Below are 14,808 nucleotides of genomic sequence, written 5' to 3'. Positions count from 1 at the left end.
CTGTTTTAGTATGATTAAATATACATGCATAGCGTTAGTCAACATGATCGACAAAAGAGAAACGTAGCTATAGCGTTAACTTAAACCGTAGCTCCTCGTAAAATTTAATGACGGCGTTTCCATCCCAAGCGGGCATGATGTAAAAACCTACTCATCCCATCTCCAAGGTAGCGCTGGAAAGATTAGAAAACCTTCACTGATCAGTCGAAATAATTAAACACCATTCGAGATTCAATGGGAATTAGGACCGTTAGAAAAAATTGAAGTCGAAACTAGAACTGTTCAAGACAAAACGGATTTTCTGGAAACGAAGGGATACAAAAGCATTCAAATGCAGTCATGACGATTGAGATGACATCATATTCATCTTGCATCTTGCATCGTAAAAGACATCTCAATTGTAATTAGTAAAAAGTACAAAGTTACTTCTTTTTTCTTATCCAGGGACGTGACTGATGATCTTGTCTCTTTCAACAAACTAAACTAAACTTTTTCTTCCAGCATTAAAAATTTACTAATCCAAGTATAAACTTAAACAACCCAATATAGCTGACAATCTCCTTCTCTACTCACTGGTTGTTCAGGGTTGGCACCGTTTCCTATGAATAATTCCCCCTCTTTCCTGTGTGTCCACGGACATTGCTTTTTTGGTAGGACGAATGTTTTTTTTATTTTATGATGGTCATTATAAAATAAAAGCAACCCAAAAAGACTATTTTGGAATTTTAATATGTTTTTAACTTATTTATTGATATATTTTATGATAAATTATTTAGTAAAGGTTGTTAATAAAAAACACGTATTAAAAATGTGTGTGGGACTGTCCACGGACATGACCAAGTCTGTGGGCATTAACTTAGGGAAATAATTTTTTTTCTTTACTAATGTGTCACTGAAAGTAATAAAAGGGTACATAAAGTATATTTTTGCCAGCCAGTATATTTTTGTTAAATTTAATAGTTTTTTTATGGCAGCCCATGAATATAATTTTGTACGATTATGGGAGATTGAACCTTCCACTTCGTCGTCCCCTTTCCTTTAGTCCACTCTCTCAAATATTATTAACGAAGCTCTTACCTTTATTATAAATAAAATTAACTATATGATATTTTTTATCTTTAATGGGTATTTTAATAATTCAATCATATTTCTTACCCTACACTATAAAAATAAGTCCCATTCCATCATTTGAGTAGCATTCGTAATTACATACATTTCTGAATCTAATGGCCGGGTTTAAATTGACTTTGTGAATCATCACATAGAAATTTATAGTTCATTCATTTCAAATCTCTTTTATAGTGAAATATTTGGTGTAAATATGTACCTTAGCTCATTTATATATATGACTTTTATATGAAACGAAATCCCAATCATATACTTTTCACCAGATATTCGAGACACCAGTGAACAGTGCCACTTTGTCCCATAAAGAAATTTGCGTTTTGTAACAGCTTACCCGATAAGCATACCTATAGAAATTGTATCTCACGATATTCTCCGCTCAGAGCATGCAATTCAGTGCAAATCTTGTTTTCTTAAGGAGCCTCTTATCCCCCCATTTTTTTCATCCCTTCCAACGAAGGCGTTTATTCCTCGATTTAACCTTCGTTCTTTTTAATCCCACGTTAGTTTTGGTGGCTCCCATTATTTCATTCATTAACTTTTTTCCACAACCACCTCCCACAAACTCTCGAACTTTTCTACGGGGGAATTCTGGCCATTGCTTGCGCCGTCTTAACGCAACCCCTGTCTTCGTCCGAGCCTCATCCTGAGTGGTTGGGCGCCTTAATACCTGTGTCTCGTACGTTGGGGAGATTAGGGAAGGCTTAGTTAACCTCCAGGTAGTGCCAACTGCAATAAAATTATTTTTTAGTTAGATAGGTCGTATCATTACTCATTTTTCTGGGCATATTTCAATGTTTAGAGTATCTATTAAAAGTATTTTTCTCTCTTGGACTTTTTTTAACGATAATATAATGGATATTCAGTGAGAATTCATGAATATTCAGAATGAGAATTCAGAAAGGATATTCAGATTCAGAATGAATATATTTACTTATATTATATAGCACTAAATAATACTGCCTTCTATCTAACGCTATTTTATATCAGGGTTTGGTGGTAAATGACTTAACGACAGTTATGCGGCCACAGTTTTTTTTTTCCTAGTTTCGTCTTTTCCCATTTTTGTGTGGAAAATGCATCGGCCCCTGTTAAAATCTGAACATAAGCTACTGCATTGCTTTACCACTCCACTTATTGAAAGGCTAAGAGTACATTCATTCTTATGCCCTGTTGCATTTTTTATCTTTGTTCCACTGTTTTGTTTCCATTTGAAATTGCGTTGTTGCTTAATTTCTACTATTGAAAGTGCTTTTTACACACGGAAGCAACTCCTTAAGATGATTTTCTTGCGGAGGATTTAATGTTTCGAATGTTCATGTAAATACCTCGTACTCAGCAACTGATTTCCAGCAATTAAAACTAAATTTTAACGAATTGTCACCGTAGTTTGTCTTCCATTTTTTTTCGTCATGATGGGATAATTTTGATCTGAAATTGTATTTAGGATTATGAAAGCACTTGTTTATTTCCACTTTTCTTTATTTTTTCTCTATTTCTGGAAGAAAATGGCATTAGGTGTCGAAACCTGGGCCGGTGGAAATAAACAAGTGTGGAACCAGACAAGTGTGTTCATTATGCTAAATATTAAATATTTGACCCGAATACTCCAGAAACTGTATCTTTTATTGCAGGGACGAGGGAAAAAGTGATGGAAATTGGTTGACATGAGGTGGGAAATTTCTACTCTAAGGTGTTTTTTGGTGTGGGTGCATGCACCAGTTGAAAACGACTGGTGGCACGTGGAGATGGGATTTGGTCAGCGGCAAATTCTCCGCTCAGAGGCATAGTTTCATTCCCTACGCCCGGCATTTTATTTTCATCACTTCCAACACCGTCAACCGCTCTATCGCCATGTCTCCCTCTGCCCTTTCGTTTCTTATATCCAGCCGTGCAAATTGGCTGTATCAGGGGATGTCGTGTTTCAATTGGCTCGGGCTCGAAATTTGAAGCGAGGGAGTTTGGTGCAAGGAAGCTGGATATCCTTGGCTCTGCGCTTGTTTTACTGTCGCAGCATGCGGTGGGTTTTTCCACCGCGCCCCCTGAGCGTTGTTTACGCCACCAAGTCCAATATCATTTCCTCGCTCCAGTTTTCTGTCGCTGACGTTCGGTGAAATAATGGAAAATTGGGCCGTTCAAGCGGGCGAGATTAAGGCCCGATCAAGTTTGCTATTTTTACGTCAATTCATTAAGCATTGTTTCCATCTATTGCAGCATTTAGGGAGGTCGGTGTTGCATGCTTGGCGACGATGTACAGGGCCGTTTAATTTATAGCGCCTGTTTATTTTTTTATATTGCATGATCCCGCGTTCTGGAGTCAGGGAGTCTACTCCCAGCTAAGGTAAAATTCTTGTCCGTTATAATGCAATATTTTCGCTACTTTACAACTTATTAGCCGGCGAATTAAAGGTTCTGCTATTAATAAATTGTATTGTATATTCTAAGTGTGGGTAATGAATATCCCTTGGTTATGGCTTGGTCTTATTTAGCCACCCGACTAGCAGACTATATTTCCAATCTCTTTGTCTGTGACTGATGATGGATAAATCTTAAAATACAGCATTTTCATATTTCGAACAATATAAAAATATATCCCCTGGAACTTATAATTGAGAGGAAAGGAATGGGTATGACGTAAGCATTTCAGATTCCCTTGAAAAAACGGAAAAGAGTTTTTGTTTGTCTTTGTTGATAATGCAATATTCTCCCTAAAGCCTGAATCACACGATCATTTTCTTTCGTCGCGAAAATTGATCTATAGAGCGATCGCTTTTCGCAACGAGAAAAATGATCGCTCTAGTGATCATTTTTCTAAATCACTCGATCTCTCCCGCCGTCGCCTTTCGCATCACTTTCGATATCACAGCTCGTTGTCATAGGACCCGCATAACGAAAATATATAGCGTGTTTGTTTATCTATGTCGTTCCCACGATTGTCAAACGGTGCGCTGTAATCGCTCCATACGGGCGTGCGTTCCAATTGGCTGATGTAGGGTTTTAGTGACGGTTTTAGCGACGGAAAAAGCGACCGGTCGAGTGATGAAAAATAGTGATTGGAATCCTCATCGCGATCGTGAACGCGAAAAAAAATTGTCGGCGACGATCATTTGCGAGTGATCATTCTAGTGATCGCGATGGTGATCACTAGGAAATGACGGTTAAAATGCTCGTGTGATTCAGGCTTAAGTAATTTATTACATTTATCCATCTTATGCCAAAGATATTTTTTTAAACAATGGGATCAAGTTATGGTTGCTTTCCATCGCTAAAGCCTAGCATTATAAACCAGTGTTCATGGAAATCTGGAGGAGCATTCGCAGCTTATGTAAAACACTCTAAATATAGAATCCCGTCCAAAGAATAGAACTTCAGGCAGTGGACCCCTCGATTCCCGGGCATCGTTTGTGAAGAAGACGCTGTTGCCGACGCCGGGTTTGTTTCTAGATAGCAGCGTAAACAGAATCTAGATTAGGGAGTGGAGAGGATGCATGAGATTGAATAGTACGCCACACAGGGTAATGATACAATAAATTTTGCTTAATGCTGGTTGTATTGCTCAACGCTCAATAACCAAGAAATCAATGCGAACTGCAATGCGAAAGTTTAAGAAAAAAGTACTTGGTGAATTACTCGAAGAAAATCCGAAATCCTTTTGGTCGTACGCGAAAGAGCTTCAGGGAAAACATTCAACCGTAGATTCGTTATTTGATAAAGATGGTAAACTTGTCACCGAAAATATTGACAAAGCTAACACTTTAAATGCCCACTTCGAAAGTGTATACACTACTGGCGATACTCAATTCAATTTAGACATCCCATATACTGAGGATTTGATGGAAGAAATATCTATAAAACGTGATGGGATAACTAAACAACTACAATCGATTAAGAATAGTAAATCTCCGGGTCCGGAGGGAATACCCGCGCGTGTCCTCAAAGAGTTAGCTCCACAGATCGCGCCTTACTTAGAGAACATATTCAAGAAGTCACTCTCCGAAGGGAAGTTACCGCCCGACTGGAAAATTGCAAGTGTTACACCCATTTTCAAAAAGGGAAACAGAAATGACCCAGGCAACTACCGTCCAATTTCCCTAACATCAATTATAGGCAAGATACTTGAACATATCGTTGTTAGTAATATCATGACTTTCTTGGACAGACGTAACTTCCTCCATGACTGTCAGCACGGATTCCGAAAAAATAGATCCTGCGAAACACAGCTCGCGCTCTTTCTTCACGACGTTATAAAATCTGGTGAATCGAAAAGACAAGTTGACGCACTATTTCTAGATTTTAAGAAAGCTTTCGACACTGTACCTCACAACAAACTTTTATACAAATTACAGTCATGCGGATTAAACGAAACAGTTGTAAACTGGATACGCGACTTCCTCAGAGATCGTAAACAAAAAGTAGTTCTTGACGGAATTAGCTCTGATGTTGTAAAAGTTACATCAGGTGTTCCACAAGGTAGCGTAATCGGCCCCCTGTTGTTCATTATATACATTAACGATCTGTGCTCCCGCATTAGCAGTAAAATACGTTTATTTGCTGACGACGCGACGCTGTCATCTATCGCGAAATTAGTGATCACTCTGACTATGGAAATCTATCATCGGACTTAAACAACGTTCATTTGTGGAGTCAAGAGTGGGGACTCGAACTTAATCTGAGCAAATGCATGGCGGTACATTTTTTGCGGAATTCGTCCAACACTAACAATGTTTATGCAGTGGATGGCATTAACATAAAGGCAACAGACGAAGTGAAGTACCTGGGAGTTACGATAACCTCGAACCTCACGTGGGGAACTCATATAAAGAATATTTGCGGTATAGCCCTGAAGAAATTAGGATTCGTCAAGCGTATTGTGGGAAGATTTTCGGATGAGAAAGTAAAAGAAAGGTGCTATTTCGCTCTCGTCCGACCGCACCTTGAATATGCAGCGAGTGTATGGGATCCAGTGCAGAAAGACTTAATCCGCGAGCTGAATAAGATACAAAGGAAGGCTGCGCGTTTCGTCAAAAACCGCTACGGGCGTACAGACAGTGTTACCCAGATGTTAAGCGAATTAGGCTGGGAGCCGTTGGAGACTCGGAGGCTGCGCGCTAGGCTTAGATTGCTTGAACAATTAGGAATGGATATATTTAAGAGCGACACAGAGAACATAATCTTAGAGCCACACTATATTTCTAGGTCCGACAGAAGCGATAAATTAAGAGAGATTTTTAGCCGAACGGATAGATATAAGAATTCGTTTTTCCCCCGAACAATAAAGGACTTTAATAAACGCTTGTCCCAACCTCGTTAGAGCACTTCTTTTTTTTTTTTTTTTTTAAATAGCTGTAAACGGCTGGTGTCCTAACACCCCCTGCCACACGCCTTTTAGGCGGCTTGCGGGGTATTATGTAGATGTAGATGTATTGGTGAAGCAATCCGTCAGGTTCCGTTAATTATACAAGTAAACTACCAATTTGAATACGTTAAAGGTGCAAAATAAAATCTTAATAAAATTTCGTTACTGTTTTTCAAACAATTACGATTGCTGTGATATGATTTTTTTTCTTTTCAGGGATTTGAAAGGAGAGTTTTAATCCCCTCAATACTCGGCCCTCCAATCATTACGCCTATGTCTCAAATATTTATCCTTTTTCTCGTATTTTCAAATGTTTACACCTTACGGAATTCATTTCCAATTAGTAATTAAGCACCGTAATTAAGAAAATAATTCATTTTTACGTCAATTAAAGGGATAGGTATATTCAAAATTTTCTACTTATAAGGCTTAGCATTTTTGAAGATATTTGTGTAATGATGAGTTCTTGGAAATAATCTAATCTATATGAATATATCATTTCTCCGACCGATTTATCTCCGGTATTTTTCATATATGGTGTGTATATATTATTGTGTTTGTGATACTTGACTTGATTATCAAAGGGCTGGCGGGTTGCGTTAGCCTCAAAGAGGAGAATTAATGTTGCTTCGGTTGAGTACGCGAAGGTAAGCGTGTGAGTGAAAACAGCCTTTATTGCCATTGACGGAACTCTCGCCTCTCCACTCACCGGCTTAATGAATTGGACGAAATTCTGGAAAAATTCTGCAAAGTTAGCACACAATGCATGATAGTTCATAGAAAACCTATGAGTGGAGCATAGGTGCACACAGACTTTTGAAAAACGTAGTACATGCATTCATCTGGAATGGTAAAGGCTCCCCTGAATGCGAAATATATTTCCAAATAATGCCGTTAGCATTAACGATGTTTCTAAGATGATCAGTATTTGCAGGTTGACAGGACTTTAAGAGGAGGCGACCGATAGCTCAGTTTATTTGTGCCACGCTAGAACGGATATCAAGGCCTTGCGTCCCATCCGAGGGACGAAGTATTGAACTCGATAGCCAAAACTCTTACACTCTATACCCGTCATGTTCAAGGAGAAGTGAGTCTGACCTCTGTTTCCATTACTTGTTATGTATGACTTGATTATCGAAGTGCAGGCGGTTTGCGTTGACATCGACATAGTGGAGTGCAGAGGCCTTTTCTTAGGCTAAGCTTGTAAGTTTTTATTTATGTGATGTCCTATTGTAGACTTATTTTTATGTTTTCAAAGTCAGTTCATCGGTAAACTTTAATCAAAGCTCAGCTTCCACACTGATCTGCTCATTAAAATCATCCCCGGAAGTCTTCGTATTCATGAATCTATCGCTGAATATTTTGCTGTGGAAGTGAACGGAATGTGCATGATACAATCTCGTTACCTTTTCTGATTAGACACTTTAAAGATCATTAGAATTAATTTTCTGGAAATTTAAGCTGAATATTTTTCAATGCTTAAATATGATCTATTAATACAAAGCTTTATATAAAGTTACAAAATAATATGCAAGCATCAATGGTATTCCACATTTACGTTCCAACTACGTTTACTTAGAAGTTATAATTGTAATTTATATAAATCGTTTAATAATAATAATTAATTATTTAAAAAATTTGATATTTATATAACTAAAGAATAATTAGCTGTTTAAGTATCAAAACATTGTAGTATTAATAAGGATGTAAAACGTAGGATTTGTTTCATATAGAAATTAAGGGCGTATCCAGGATTTTTTCTGGGGGGTGGGTCACTAGGGTCTGACGGGCAAATGGTCTTCTCTAATTTGAGATTAAAAACAACTTACAACAATTACCACTCGAAATATTCTCTATATTTTAATATGAAAGTTATTAATATCAAATTAAAAGATTGAGGCTCCGTAATACACAATACAAAATGAACGATAATAATAACCGACGACATAATGATAGCCGTATTTAAAATCTTGTCTATTTTTTAAGGGTCTGGGGGAAGGGCACGTGCCCCCGTGGCCCTGCCCTAAAACCGCCTCTGATTGACGTCTACATTAAAAGTACGTTCCACCGCATCTCGCTATTAAAAGTTGAGTTTGTCAAGATGACTGAAATATGAAAACCATGACTTACATAGAAGTTTCGTGACGTATGTATAAGATATCTTCCGGCTAAGGTTAATTTCGCGGAGCTCAGAGAATACTTTGCTGGTCACATTCTTCAACCCTCTATGTTTCTGCAGCTTCGCTTTAACTCTCTTCACATTCTTGTCGCGCGTTCTGCGACATCGTTATTGACACCTGTTGTTCTTCCTTCCATCTTTGCGTACCGTAAAGATTAGATATGATTCACTCTTACTTCTCCCAACTCCGCTCCCTCTAAATATTATCAGACATGAAATTGCTGTGAAGGATTAATTCAAATTGTGTTCTTAAGTTACAAGTTAACGTTTAAAATTTTAAGTATTTTTGTACAACTTTTAGAAAAACGTAAATGATTGTTTACCTTACCTGTGCATTGATTCACTGCACAGTTCTTTTTATGTCGTTGGACTTCTAAATTCACCGCAAAAATGTTAGGATGTCCTTAATACCTAGTCTTTCCGAAAATATTTTACCTAATCCATGAATAGCCCATGATTTTTCAAGTATATACATGGCACCATTATGTCATGAAATGCTCTATTGATCAATATTTATGCCGGTATCTTAGGTAAACATTCCCGCGATTGTTGTTATCCCAATTTATGATGGGCTAAAAATCAGTGTTCATTTAGTTTGTTTGGTGTTACGTTGTGACAAAATTGGGGCCGCCCCATTGTGTTTTTTGTTTGTGTGTGTGCTTTCTGGAACTTTCTCATCAAAATTTACAAGTAATTATGTGAAATATAAGTTGAAAATCAAGGTCCTTCACAAGGTAGGCCTTTATTTCTTTATGTGAATAGTTAATTACCTAATTTTGAAAGGCGAAGTGATTACCCATGGCTATTTTTTTTATTCAATCGGATGATGTTGACATCTTGAGTCATATCTTTCTAATGCGTCCATTGAAATATCTTTGGATTATTTTTTGCTCAGTTGTTTGAGGAACGTTTTATAACTTCCATTTTACTCTTCATTAAACACTTAGATAGATGACCCTTGGATAGTGGCATGCTTACAAATTGTAAGAAAAATTATGCATACGGATTTCATTGCGCATTAATTATAAGCGTTTAGAGTGAATACTTTTTCTATTTAGCTGGATTTGATCTCAATTGTAAATTCATAATTTTTTTCTTCAGAAACCACTATTTATTTGGACATGTACACCGAATCAAGTTCAGAACACATTCTAACAACCCACACTGTTTATGCCATTATCGCTATTTTTAATACTCAAATTATTGAAAGAAGAGTGATAAGGAAGCTACAAAAACGGTTCACAAACTACTATGCAAAAAGTATTCCAGGAAAATTACTGTTAAGTTATCGGAATTTTAGGAAACTTGAAACCGTTGGAGAGACGTTTACTTTAACTACTCCCGTTGACTTCTCCTGTACGTAAATGCATTTTTCTGCTTCAATAAGAATAAATTCAATTTCTCTCTTTTGTCGGATACCTTTCTCCCACGGTATTTCTGATTACCTTTACTCAACCTCGATACTTTCATTTCACTACTTCGAACTCTTTTTTTAGTATTTGAAGAGAGAAAATTAACCCAATAGGAAATCACCTTTATTTGTCATTTTTCTTTCTTTCATAATTCATTCTTGACTCCAATAACTTTGCTTTGAACCTTTCAATTCAACGCTTCGCCCTATTTCTTCAACTTTTGAAATTAATGTTTTGTATTTCCTGGAAGAAATTTTCTTCCCTGCATGTTTTGTAGCTTTTTCTCTACGCTTCTTTCGAGGTTTAGGCTGATTTGCTTCTTCTTTTTATCACTCCCCTTACTAAGTGTCAATGTGTTTTTCCTGTATTTAAAGATAGAACGTTGGTCTCGTTGAAGTAAATCTTCTGCTCAAACGCTTTTATATTGCCCCTCTACCTCGATCCCTGCTCTCTACCTCCGTTTTTCTACCATGTTTCTTTCAATTCAGATTTCATGATTGCCAAATGTGAAACATTTGCGCTACTTTCGTCACAGAAAATCCATCTCAATTTGTATTCGTTTTATATCTTCCTTCCACGATTTTTCCGACTCTTTAACCCTTTCAATAAAGCTCTACGCTCAATTTTTTTTTATTAGAAATAATTGCATTCGTTGGTGGAAATTCATATTCTCCCCTTTCCGGATTTTGGTCTCTATTTTATAATCTCTTTCATTTACTAATGATCTCAATCTTGCCTTCTTTGTCAGTATTTGAACATTTAGTGATGATTTGATTGAAAAAACTTCCGCTTAAACTCTTCATGTCATGTGTCTTTTTTTCAACTGCCCTTACTGTTTTGATTTCGTCCTCACTGCACGGTACTTTCAACTCAACATTAAAAACTATTTTTACACTAATCGAAGATACTGATGTCTCGGAGGGAAAAACTCATCTTCTTCTACGCTAATCTTGCGTCTTTCTTCCACCGCCTTTCCGATTTCACTACCCCTGAACGCATTCCCTTCTCCTCTTCCCCGCTTGGCTGATGCGCTCCCGCTAATCCCGGAGGGAGAGGGGATTATCGCGGCGGCGGCGGATCGCAAAAGGGAGGGGGCCGGAAAAATTACTCCACTGTGAGGGGGATGGGATGATTCCTCCCGTGAGGAGGGAGAAAGTGGAACTCTTGGTCGGGTAAGGGGAGTTTGGCCGGAGGCGACGGCACCACGGGGTTTGGGAGGCTCTTCCTTGCGGTCGAACGCGTGGGTTTTGCCCGCTCCGGAGGTCGAGGGTAATTGGATTTGCCGCGACCAAGCCCCGGGTGGAAATCTATAGGGGGGGTTGAGGAGGGTGACCGCGATGAATTGGCGTGGGTTGGTCGAAGAGGATTTCGGGAATGGAGGAGGCTTGCCTATCCCCCTCCGTCGACGGGATAGGGGATATTTCCGAGGAGGTGGACAAGATCCCGGCTTGATTGGAACTGGGCCTATCCCGTCTGTTATTTCTCCTTTCCTGTCCCAGCCTCCTTCCCATTCCTCTCTCTCTCTCTCGTACCCGGCTTTCTTTATGATGTACCGTGAAAAGTTTGTTCTGAACTCCATAAAAAGCCGGAGGGGCTTTTTCTCTTCCCAGAGCCCCCGCCCCATTGGGTTCCGTTCCGCACCAAATTGCATCATCTGGGCGAAATTAATCCTCCTCCCTTGCCTAGGTATTTATTTCCAGATTCTTTGCTCAGTTTTTTTCTTTTTCTTCTTTTTCAGTCCTGTCCAGTGTCCACTCCTGCGTCCCGTTGCTCCCTGACGACATTACTTCCCTGCTGCTCTTGCCCGGTGAGTATTTTGAATATTTGAATATTTTTTACTTCTTCGGGATCAAGTTTGTAGTGAAAGTTTGGTAGGGACTGGTTTCACCAGTGTTCGGCAATCTACGGCTCGCCTACTTACGCCGGCAACCGATTGATGTCAAATTGCCTTCCAGTTCCATGCAATAAATAATATTAATATGCAATAAATTGTATTAATATCTTATTTTCTTGACTAAAAAAATATTGCAAGCAGTATAAAAACTATGAACGTAGGAAGGAGAGAGGATAACTGTCCCTTTCATAAGTATATTTCCGGTCGTAAAATTAAAGCACAGTAGAAATTTAGCTGCGCACCTGGTTACAACTTTTACTTGGTCTCAAAAGGTTGCCGACCGCTGGGTTAAACGGTGCCGCTTGAATCCTTCATGCTTAAAATATTCCCTGAGTGCGTTTATAAACCTAAAAACTATACCTCTAGCCGTTTTAAATGCGTATGGTAGGATGTTTGGAAACCAGCCGGTAACAAAAAATAGAAAAGAAAATGCGCGTAATGAGTTCCACCTGGCATTTACTGAAGTCCGTTATTGCTCGGATGAAAAAAAGTCCAATACGTAACCGTTCGGCAATATATTTCTCTTAATTTATTATTTAATATGGAGGTAGAAATACAGTGGCGTTCGTTGTGTCACTCTGATAGATATATTCTACTTCATGCTCATGCGATATAAGCCTAGCACGAAATGTCAGCAAGTAAGTAGCAATAAATTTATACAAGTGTGGTAATTTGTAAATACAGGTATTTGTTTTGATTTTGAATTTACGGTCGTACTGTTTCGTTGATAAGTTAAAAAATAGGTAGTGTATAACTACTAATATTTGCTCGTGATTGATCTAAGGTCTTACTTTGTAATTTGATATTAAACGCCGAGGAGGAAGATTATTAGGGACACATATGAATTATTATATTAAATTTAACTTTCTGATATTTTTTAAAAGTTTTCCGCCATCTTTTGAATATACAATTGGTACTATGGGCCGTATTTTGAGGCATTCCTAGAGGAACGACTCTTCCTGTATGACGCGCTACTAGGGGGAAGTTAACCTCCAAGCGTTTTTGAAACGTACCTCTTCCTTTGTAGGACCAACTCTATCTACAAGCATACCGATTCTCTCCCTTTAAGTTCTAAGACGGGAGAAAGGAAAATTATTCTAACCCTCCCCATTACGGTGGCTCTCATTTGGCTCTGTATGGCTAACACATCGTAGTACTTTTATCAGTTACAATTGCAGTTATCTTACCTTGGCACCGAAACCAAGTTTAGCGTGCGAATAATTTTAAGTTAAATTCAGTGGCACACTGAAGCAAAATAAGATTTTGACGTAGTCCAATGACAACAAATAAGATTTCAATAGTTAAATTTATAGGATTTAAATAATTCTTGTTGAAGCTTTGGAAATCCCTCATTTTGAGATTCTTCATGTTTTTCTGTGATAATTATTTTTCAATTATTCTACCGATTAAGGTAGGTTTCCATGGAGTACTTAAGAAATATTGTGGGAGCTTTCCCTTCCTTCAAACACTACCCTCTTCAATTTAAAATAAGGCCTACTCTTTTTCATTCTATCTAAAAATTCTATTCTCTTCCTACCTCTCCTACGCTTACCCAAAATTCTACCCTCTAACACTGTCTTCATCATCCCCTCCCCATTAAGTACTCGCTCCATTCATAGCTTTTTTATCCTCCGTATCTCATCTAAAAGCTCACCCACCCACCAAAATCACCCACTAAATCCAGCATTTCTTCTTTCCTCCTCCTCTCCGTCCGCTTAACCTTATCCATTCTTCAGTGTCCAACGCTATTAAAGTTTAATCGCCGGCCGTCATTTCTTTCATTTGTTCCTTTATAATATCACTCACACGTATTTTGAAAATTTGTAAGCATTATAAAGTATCACAGTTGATGAACATTAATCGCGAACTGCCTTTTCAAACGCAACGGAAAACTGAGGATTGTTATGCCATTAGGCGACAACAGTTTGAGAAGCAACATTGTCAATGCGCGACTTAATCACTAACTTTCCCTTCTACCTATCTTATTCTCCCTTAACCTGGGGCCCCCATTGAATCATTAGACACCTCTATTTCATTTACTTTGAGTTTATTACTCCTGACCTATAATGACTTTGTTATTTACAAAATCAAGGCACGAAGACGTGAAAAACATAATGCTTGAGCTTCGAGTCATAAAGCCCTTTGTTCCTTCAGCTATGTGTTACATTACCGCGCCTGCTGATCGCGGCCGGGGGATCGCTGATGCTTTCGTCTTAATTGGAATCAATAACGGACGAATTAAAATTAAGTCAACGGTTTATTCCTCATCACTCATCCCCCGCACTTTCGTCAATCGTTAACAACAATGCCCTTTTTGTGTCAAGTAAATGGGTTTTTGGGTTTCGAAAGTTAAAATGATCACCATTATTACTTAAATACACATTAATAATCTATTGCGTGCATTAAAAAAGATGTTCCATTATAGACTCATTAGAATTTATCTTTATACGAGGCATTATTACTTTTTTTGCTAACTTTGTCCCTTAAAGGCTGTGGTAAAAATCATTACCTCATAATTAAATTTGGAGTATACTTTATAGTGAAACAAGTAAGAGAAGCAATTAGTGTTCAACAGTATTAAATTTGATCGCAGTCCGTCATTTATTTCTTTTTTTTTCCTTTACAGTATCACACACACACGTTTTGAATTGCGGAATAAAAAGAACATAATGCATGGCTTATATATTACTTTTTGTAAACACAGCCCCTTAATGGTTCAGTACTTGCCATTATTTGCTCCTGGAAGTAATCATCTAGTAATTACATTTCCGTGATCTGTATATAAAACAAAGTCGAAAGTTGTGTTAATTACACCATTTGTAACTGAAGAACGGCTGTACCA

At 38.0% G+C, this 14,808-nt stretch overlaps 1 protein-coding gene and 1 long non-coding RNA gene across 5 annotated transcripts in view; one reads left to right on the top strand and one right to left on the bottom strand.

The window, feature by feature from the left end:
• Positions 1–1,103: 1,103 nt before the first annotated feature.
• LOC124157626 lies at positions 1,104–9,170 on the bottom strand. Of its 4 annotated transcripts, none has more exons than XR_006864630.1 (3): positions 8,984–9,170; positions 8,612–8,881; positions 1,104–1,854 (listed from the first exon to the last, which is right to left on the bottom strand). It is a non-coding gene; the product is annotated as an uncharacterized LOC124157626 (long non-coding RNA). The 4 variants fall into 4 exon arrangements; XR_006864628.1 differs by having other exon boundaries at positions 8,612–8,856; XR_006864629.1 differs by having other exon boundaries at positions 8,989–9,170.
• A 98-nt stretch (positions 9,171–9,268) lies between these two features.
• The window catches only part of LOC124157624 (CUGBP Elav-like family member 2), a 1,414,326-nt gene continuing 1,408,786 nt past the window's right edge, over positions 9,269–14,808 (top strand). Inside the window, exons 1-2 of the mRNA XM_046532526.1 lie at positions 9,269–9,394; positions 11,811–11,879. The gene's annotated coding sequence lies outside the window, so the exon portion shown is untranslated. The remainder of the gene's footprint in view (positions 9,395–11,810; positions 11,880–14,808) is intronic.

Source organism: Ischnura elegans, chromosome 4 (genome assembly GCF_921293095.1).
Source record: "Ischnura elegans chromosome 4, ioIscEleg1.1, whole genome shotgun sequence".
Taxonomy (NCBI): domain Eukaryota; kingdom Metazoa; phylum Arthropoda; class Insecta; order Odonata; family Coenagrionidae; genus Ischnura; species Ischnura elegans.
The sequence above is the reverse complement of the archived record's forward strand: the minus strand, read 5'-3'. Positions and strand labels throughout refer to the sequence as shown.